We start from the raw sequence: 9,266 nt of genomic DNA, 5'->3' as shown, positions 1-9,266 counted from the left end.
ACCTACAAATCCAACGGGAGATCAAAGAGAAGAAGAACAGCAATTCTAGAAACAGAAAATCAACCACTTTCTGAAAGGTAGGACTGGCGAAGTGAATCCAAAGCGACGGGAAGATAGACCTCGGGGGGAGGGGCCGGCTCCTGGCAAGCGGCGGAGCAATGGAGCACAAAATCAGGACTTTTAAAAGTCTGTTCCACTGAGGGACATTGCTGCAGAGGCTGAACCGGGGTGAAGCCCACGCGGGGTCAGTGTGGCCCCAGGTCCCGCAAGGTCCCGCAAGGTCACAGAAGGATCGGGGGTTTCGGAGTGTCGCAGAGTTCGCAGGTGTTAGAATGGGGAAGCCGGCGATAGAGACAGAGCCGCGGACTGAACTCTCAGCTCGGGGTTACCTTGAACCGGTCACAGGCTGGGTGAGCTCGGAGCACGGCTGGAGGCTGGGGATACGGGAGTAATTGGGTGCTGTCCTCTGGGGGCGCACTGAGGAGTGGGGCCCCAGGCTCTCAGCTCCTCCAGCCGGAGACTGGGAGGCCGCCATTTTCATTCCCGTCCTCCGGAACTCTATGGAAAGCGTTCAGGGAACAAAAGCTCCCAAAAGTGAACCGGAGCGGATTACTTAGTCCGGCCCCCGGTAAGGGCAGTGCAATTCCGCCTCGGGCAAAGAAACTTGAGAGTCACTACAACAGGCCCCTCCCCCAGAAGATCAACAAAATATCCAGCCAGTACGAAGTTCATCTATCAAGGAAAGCAGGTTCAATACTTAGGACAGAAGCGGAATTCCAGAGGAGGAGAAAGCAAAGCATGGAACTCATGGCATTCTCCCCATGATTCTTTAGTCTTGCGGTTAATTCAATTTTTTTTTCTTTCTTTTTTCTTCTTCTGCTAAATTTTAAAACTTTTACCCTTTTCTTTTTTAACGTTTTTTGACTAGTTTATCTAAAATATATATTTTTTCTTAATTTTTTAATTTTTTCTTTACTTACTGTGTTTTTAAATTTCTTTTCTTTTCTTTTTTTTTCTGAACCTCTTTTTATCCCCTTTCTCCCCCCCACAATTTGGGGCCTTTTCTGATTTGGTTACATTGCATTTTTCTGGGGTCTTCGCCACCCTTTTAGTATTTTATTTGATCCTTCATATCCTCTTACCTGGACAAAATGACAAGGCGGAAAAAATAACCACAAACAAAAGAACAAGAGGCAGTACCGAAGGCTAGGGACCTAATCAACACAGACATTGGTAATATGTCAGATCAAGAGTTCAGAATAACGATTCTGAACGTTCTAGCCGGGCTCAAAAAAGGCATGGAAGATATTAGAGAAACCCTTTCTGGAGATATAAAAGCCCTTTCTGGAGAAATAAAAGAACTAAAATCTAACCAAGTTGAAATCAAAAAAGCTATTAATGAGGTGCAATAAAAAAATGGAGGCTCTCACTGCTAGGATAAATGAGGCAGAAAAAGAATTAGTGATATAGAAGACCAAATGACAGAGAATAAAGAAGCTGAGCAAAAGAGGGACAAACAGCTACTGGACCACGAGGGGAGAATTCAAGAGTTAAGTGACACCATAAGATGAAACAACATTAGAATAATTGGGATTCCAGAAGAAGAAGAAACAGAGAGGGGAGCAGAAGGTCTATTGGAGACAATTATTGGAGAGAATTTCCCTAATATGGCAAAGGGAACAAGCATCAAAATCCAGGAGGTGCAGAGAACCCCACTCAAAATCAACAAGAATAGGTCCACATCTCGTCACCTAATAGTAAAATTTACAAGTCTTAGTGACAAAGAGAAAACCTGAAAGCAGCCCGGGAAAAGAAGTCTGTAACATACAATGGTAAAAATGTTCGATTGGCAGCAGACTTATCCACAGAGACCTGGCAGGCCAGAAAGAGCTGGCATGGTATATTCAGAGCACTAAACGAGAAAAACATGCAGCCAAGAATACTCTATCCAGCTAGGCTATCCTTGAAAATAGAAGGAGAGATAAAAAGCTTCCAGGACAAACAAAAACTGAAAGAATTTGGAAACACCAAACCATCTCTATAGGAAATATTGAAAGGGGTCCTCTACACAAAGAGAGAGCCTAAAAGTAGTAGATCAGAAAGGTACAGAGACAATATACAGTAACAATCACCTTACAGGCAATATAATGGTGCTAAATTCATATCTCTCAATAGTTACCCTGAATGTTAATGGGCTAAATGCCCCAATCAAAAGACACAGGGTATCAGAATGGATAAAAAAACAAAACCCATCAATATGTTGCCTACAAGAAACTCATTTTAGATGCAAAGACACCTCCAGATTTAAAGTGAGGGGTTGGAAAAGAATTTACCATGCTAATGGGCATCAATAGAAAGCTGGGGTGGCCATCCTTATGTCAGATCAATTAGATTTTAAGCCAAAGACTATAATAAGAGACGAGGAAGGACACTATATCATACTCAAAGTGTCTGTCCAACAAGAATATCTAACAATTTTAAATATCTATGCCCCTAACGTGGGAACAGCCAACTATATCAACCAATTAATAACAAAATCAAAGAAACACATCAATAATAATACAATAATAGTAGGGGACTTTAACACTCCCCTCACTGAAATGGACAGATCATCCAAGCAAAAGATCAACAAGGAAATAAAGGCCTTAAATGACACACTGGACCAGATGGACATCACAGATATATTCAGAACATTTCATCCCAAAACAACAGAATACACGTTCTTCTCTAGTGCACATGGAACATTATCCAGAATAGATCACATCCTGGGTCACAAATCAGGTCTCAACCAGTATCAAAAGATTAGGATCATTCCCTGCATATTTTCAGACCACAATGCTCTGAAGCTAGAACTCAATCACAAGAGGAAAGCAGGAAAGAACCCAAATACATGGAGACTAAACAGCATCCTTCTAAAGAATGAATGGGTCAACCAGGAAATTAAAGAAGAATTGAAAAAATTCATGGAAACAAATGAGAATGAATACACAACAGTTCCATATCTGTGGGACACAGCAAATGCAGTCCTGAGAGGAAAATATATAGCGGTACAAGCCTTTCTCAAGAAACAAGAAAGGTCTCAAGTACACAACCTAACCCTACGCGTAAAGGAGCTGGAGAAAGAACAAGAAAGAAACCCTAAACCCAGTAGGAGAAGAAAAATCATAAAGATCAGAGCAGAAATCAATGAAATAGAAAACAAAAACAAAACAAAACAAAACAAAACAAAAACAATAGAACAAATCAATGAAACTAGGAGCTCATTCTTTGAAAGAATCAATTAGATTGATAAACTCCTGGCCAGACTTATCAAAAAGAAAAGAGAAAGGACCCAAATAAATAAAATCATGAATGAAAGAGGAGAGATCACAACTAACACCAAGGAAATACAGACAATTATAAGAACATACTATGAGCAACTCTACACCAACAAATTTGACAATCTGGAAGAAATGGATGCATTCCTAGAGACATATAAACTACCACAACTGAACCAGGAAGAAATAGAAAACCTGAACAGGCCCATAACCAGTAAGGAGATTGAAACAGTCATCAAAAATCTCCAAACAAACAAAAGCCCAGGGCCAGACGGCTTCCCAGGGGAATTCTACCAAACATTTAAAGAAGAACTAATTCTTATTCTCCTGAAACTGTTCCAAAAAATAGAAATGGAAGGAAAACTTCCAAACTCATTTTATGAGGCTAGCATCACCTTGATCCCAAAACCAGACAAGGATCCCACCAAAAAAGAGAACTACAGACCAATATCCTTGATGAACACAGATGCAAAAATTCTCACCAAAAGACTAGCCAATAGGATTCAACAGTACATTAAAAGGATTATTCACCACGACCAAGTGGGATTTATTCCAGGGCTACAAGTTTGGTTCAACATCCTCAAATCAATCAATGTGATACAATACATTAATAAAAGAAAGAACAAGAACCATATGATACTCTCAATAGATGCTGAGAAAGCATTTGACAAAGTACAGCATCCCTTCCTGATCAAAACTCTTCAAAGTGTAGGGATAGAGGGCACATACCTCAATATTATCAAAGCCATCTATGAAAAACCCACCGAAAATATCATTCTCAATGGAGAAAAACTGAAAGCTTTTCCGTTAAGGTCAGGAACTCGGCAGGGATGTCCATTATCACCACTGCTATTCAACATAGTCTAGAAGTCCTAGCCTCAGCAATCAGAAAACAAGAAGAAATTAAAGGCATCCAAATCGGCAAAGAAGAAGTCAAACTATCACTCTTCGCAGATGATATGATACTGTATGTGGAAAACCCAAAAGACTCCACTCCAAAACTGCTAGAACTTGTACAGGAATTCAGTAAAGTGTCAGGATATAAAATCAATGCACAAAAATCAGTTGCATTTCTGTACACCAAAAACAAGACAGAAGAAAGAGAAATTAAGGAGTCAATCCCATTTATAATTGCACCCAAAACTATAATTTACCTAGGAATAAACCTAACCAAAGAGGCTAAGAATCTATATGTAGAAAACTATAAAGTACTCATGAAAGAAATTGAGGAAGACACAAAGAAATGGAAAAATGTTCCATGCTCCTGGATTGGAAGAATAAATATTGTGAAAATGTCTATGCTACCTAAAGCAATCTACACATTTAATGCAATCTCTATAAAAATACCATCCATTTTTTTCAAAGAAATGGAACAAATAATCCTAAAATTTATATGGAACCAGAGAAGACCTCGAATAGCCAAAGGAATATTGAAAAAGAAAGCCAAAGTTGGTGGCATCACAATTCCGGACTTCAAGCTCTATTACAAAGCTGTCATCATCAAGACAGCATGGTACTGGCACAAAAACAGACACATAGATCAATGGAACAGAATAGAGAGCCCAGAAATAGACCCTCAACTCTATGGTCAACTAATCTTCGACAAAGCAGGAAAGAATGTCCAATGGAAAAAAGACAGCCTCCTCAATAAATGCTGCTGGGAAAATTGGACAGCCATATGCAGAAAAATGAAATTGGACCACTTCCTTACACCACACACGAAAATAGACTCCAAATGGATGAAGGACCTCAATGTGTGAAAGGAATCCATCAATATCCTTGAAGGGAACACAGGCAGCAACCTCTTCGACCTCAGCCGCAGCAACATCTTCCTAGGAACATCGGCAAAGGCAAGGGAAGCAAGGGCAAAAATGAACTATTGGGATTTCATCAAGATCCAAAGCTTTTGCACAGCAAAGGAAACAGTTAACAAAACCAAAAGACAACTGACAGAATGGGAGAAGATATTTGCAAACGACATATCAGATAAAGGGCTAGTATCCAAAATCTATAAGGAACTTAGCAAACTCAACACCCAAAGAACAAACAATCCAATCAAGAAATGGGCAGAGGACATGAACAGACATTTCTGCAAAGAAGACATCCAGATGGCCAACAGACACATGAAAAAGTGCTCCACATCACTCGGCATCAGGGAAATACAAATCAAAACCACAATGAGATATCACCTCACACCAGTCAGAATGGCTAAAATTAACAAGTCAGGAAATGACAGATGCTGGAGAAGATACCCCTGGGGATAAAAATACATTATATGTTTACAAAAAAAAATAAGAAATAAATAAAAAATTAAAAAAAATAAAATAAAGCTATTAAAGAACCAGTCACCAATGAATTTTGCAGCCACCAATGAACTATAAATAAAAATATATAGATATATGTGATAGGCTTAAAAAATAGAAGGCTAGTTTGAAAATACAGTTAACCCTTGATCAACATGGGTTTGAATCGTGCAGGTCCACTTATATGTGGGTATTTTTTTATAAAGACAGTACATATTATGGGGCGCCTAGGTGGCTCAGTGGGTTAAAGCCTCTGCCTTTGGCTCAGGTCATGTTCCCAGGGTCCTGGGATCGAGCCCTGCATTGGGCTCTCTGCTCAGCAGGGAGCCTGCTTCCTCCTCTCTCTCTGCCTGCCTCTCTGCCTACTTGTGATCTCTACCTGTCTAATAAATAAATAAAATCTTAAAAAAAAGACAGTACATATAGTAAATGTGTTCAGTCTTCCTTCTTGATTACACTTTGTTTTCTCCAGCTTACTCTATTGTAAGAACACAGTACATAATATATGTAACATACCAAATACGTGTGAATCGACTATGTATGTTCTCTCTAAAGCTTTAGGTCAACAGTGGGATATTAGCAGTTTTGGGGGAGTCAGAAGTTACACACAGACTGTGGGGGAGACCAGTGCCCCTCACCCCACCTTGTTCAAGGGCCAACTGTTTAATCATGGAAAAAGAAAACTTGAAGAATAAACAGGCTGATTTTGAAAAGAACCAAGTCGGGGTACATGGGTGGCTCAGTCAGTTGAGTGTCTGACTCTTGATTTCAGCTCAGGGTGTAATCTCGGGGTCACGAGATGGAGGTCCACATCAAGCTCTGGGTTCAGGGGGAGTCTGTTTGAGGACTCTCTCTCTTCCTCTGCCCCTCCTCTTCTCATGAACATGGTTTCTCTCAAAAATAGATACATAGATCTTTAAAAAAAAATGCACTCTGGCTGTAAAGGAATATATGGAGTTAGATGTGGCAGCTGGAAAGTCACCTCTGAGAATTCCTGCATGGGAAGAGGTGGAATCTTCTAGAACGCAGCACAGACAATCCGGGAAATGCAGATTGGGAAGGAGAACCTGACATGCACAGAAGAAAGCGTGTAAAGGATTAACCTACTGCTCACTGGCGTTCCAAAAGCAGTGGAGAATGAACTACACCATACCTGAGAAGTATCCAGAACTGGTGAATGACAGTAATCAGTATATTCAAGAAAACCTGTGAATCTTATACAATTACAGTACAGTTTCAGAACACAAAGAAAGAAAGTGAATAGAAAGCATCTGTGAGAAGAGACAGGTGGATTTCAGGAGAGTGGCTGTAACACTGAGTGCTAACTACAAGGCATCCAACCCAGGCTTTGGACCTACCTGTTCCCCTATGTGGCTTGTGTGCAGGATATAAAGGAAGACGTGGTGTCTCCTTGGAGAGATGATAGATGTGCTGTGAGTCCCCGCCTCCCCTCCCGGTCAGAGAGCAGTGTATGTCCTTGGACCTACGGGGCCACAGAAGTGTTGATTTTCTCCAGAAACCATTAAAGGGTAAGAGACCTATAATGAGACCCACAGCCAGAGGAGGAAGCCACAGCTTGGGAGGCATGGCGCTCCCACTGACAGCAGGCCACATCAGACAGCACTTTCCTTTCTTGACATATGTGAGCTTTGTGAGATGGTTCAGCCTGGGATTGTTGAAGCCAGTCCTCAACAGAAGAAGGCCCTGGCCGAGGAGGGGACTCTGCAGAAAGGAGCTGGGAAACATCACCAGAGGTCCAGAATTTCAGGGAGGGATGTCAGGAGGACAGCCTCAGTGGATGCCTTCAGCCTGGCTGGGAGCTGCACATGAGAATCACCTGCCTGGGAAGGACTCTTGGCAGAGCCCTAGGTCTGCCCTGGAGAGTTCAGCAGGGAACGTCCCATAACTTTTGGAGGAACCCAACCACAGGTTGTATGGGGGCAGGTCAACAAGGTCATAACGGCCCAGATCCCCTCTCCCTGGGGCCCTGTGGAAGCCACAACTGGGGTGTCGGGGGCTGGGGACTCAGTCTGAAACCTAGGGAAGTCTCCTACTTGCCCACTGGATTGGCAAACCCTGGGAAGGTCATTGGAAACAGGTGTTGATGTTCAATTCCTGCGGAGTACCAGGAACTGGAATTAGCAAAATGAGAACATTCTTGTGAATGAAAGTGACTAGCGCACTCTTTATTACCCGGGACTGAGCCCCTCCATGTGGCATCGACTCTGCATTCATTTAGCTGCAGGGGTTTGCCCCCAAAGTGGGGTGGGCGCTGAGGAAGCCGTGTGGGGAGGTGTGTAACTGATTTCCCATCACACCTTTGCTCATCGTCCAGGTTAAAGAAATATTAAGAAAATGGTTAATGTAATATTGAGTAGTTAAGCCGATGTTTAAGGAAATATCACTTTAAATACCCATTTATTATAACAAGTGCCTTCTAGCTTTACTGTAAAAAGAATGCTTTGAAAATAATGAAACCTAAGTAAAAATAATGCCGTTCCAGCCACTTCACTGATGACACATCCTCTGCAGCTTTGCGGGAGGAGGGCAGGAAAGGAGGTTCCAGGCCAGAGAGCCTCGGCGAGGTGCAGCAAATCCTGTCTGTCCAGGTCATCTCCCGGCGGGGAGAGGAGAGGGCTCCTCTCGTCTGGTCCGCTCCAGCCGCCGTCTTCTTTTTTATCCTGCACGTCTGCTTCTTCTGCACACGTTGATTCCTGTTTTCACATCGGCCACACTGGGTCATTTTTGTCGTAGGACAAGGTTAATATGATGCTCGTCGCAAAACACTTACTGTTCTTAGAATCAGGAACCACCCTTTACTCTTTCTGCCTTCGGTACAAGCTCTCGTTATCATGGACGGTATTTCGCTAAGCTCTCAAAGATGCATTCCTCCACTCTACAGCAGTGTGGGCCTGCGAAATGCGATTCGCCTGCGAAGCTTGACATGAGGTTTGTTTTCCTTGGGAAATCAGCCTTTGGCCTGGGGTGCGTATGCATCCAGCTGAAGCTTGCAGGGACGAAGTCGTCTCCGGCTTCCGTCTCACCATCACACGTTTCCATTCCGATGCAGGTAGGTGAGTGTAAGATTCGAGTGTTGACCATTTACTGTTAGTGATACTTTGTACACACTTAGTGTTCACAAGAGGAAGTCAGGAAAGCCGTCTTGTGGATGTACCGTAATTACAGCAGGTGGTGGCCTGGCAGGTACCAGCTGAGCAGCGTCCGAGTTGGAAAGAGAGGTGCGTGTTGGTTAAGGGATTGAGCCCAGATCATTCAGTCTCTGACCACACCAGCCCTACAATATTATACTTTAAAATACTCGAAAGGGACATGGTGCAGGGAGAGGTCATTTAGCTCAGCCTCCCAAGGGATGCAGGACTCTCCCTGACCCCACTGGCACCAAATGGTTAGGGGGTCCCCTTTCTTCCCCTCCTCTCGGCCCAGGGCTAGGATTCTCAAGGAAATACGCATCCAACGTCTAATCCACGGCTTTTACGACCACACCACATAGTGTCTGCTATGTGTGTCTGTCTCCTTGCTTTTTGTTTTTGTTTTTAAAACATAGCCCCGGTCACACTATGACCATTTACATTTTTGCTTTTTTATAACTTTAAAGCTCCCACTCAATGCAGAGTAATATGGTTGG

Source organism: Meles meles, chromosome 14 (assembly GCF_922984935.1).
Source record: "Meles meles chromosome 14, mMelMel3.1 paternal haplotype, whole genome shotgun sequence".
Taxonomy (NCBI): Eukaryota; Metazoa; Chordata; class Mammalia; order Carnivora; family Mustelidae; genus Meles; species Meles meles.
The sequence above is the reverse complement of the archived record's forward strand: the minus strand, read 5'-3'. Positions refer to the sequence as shown.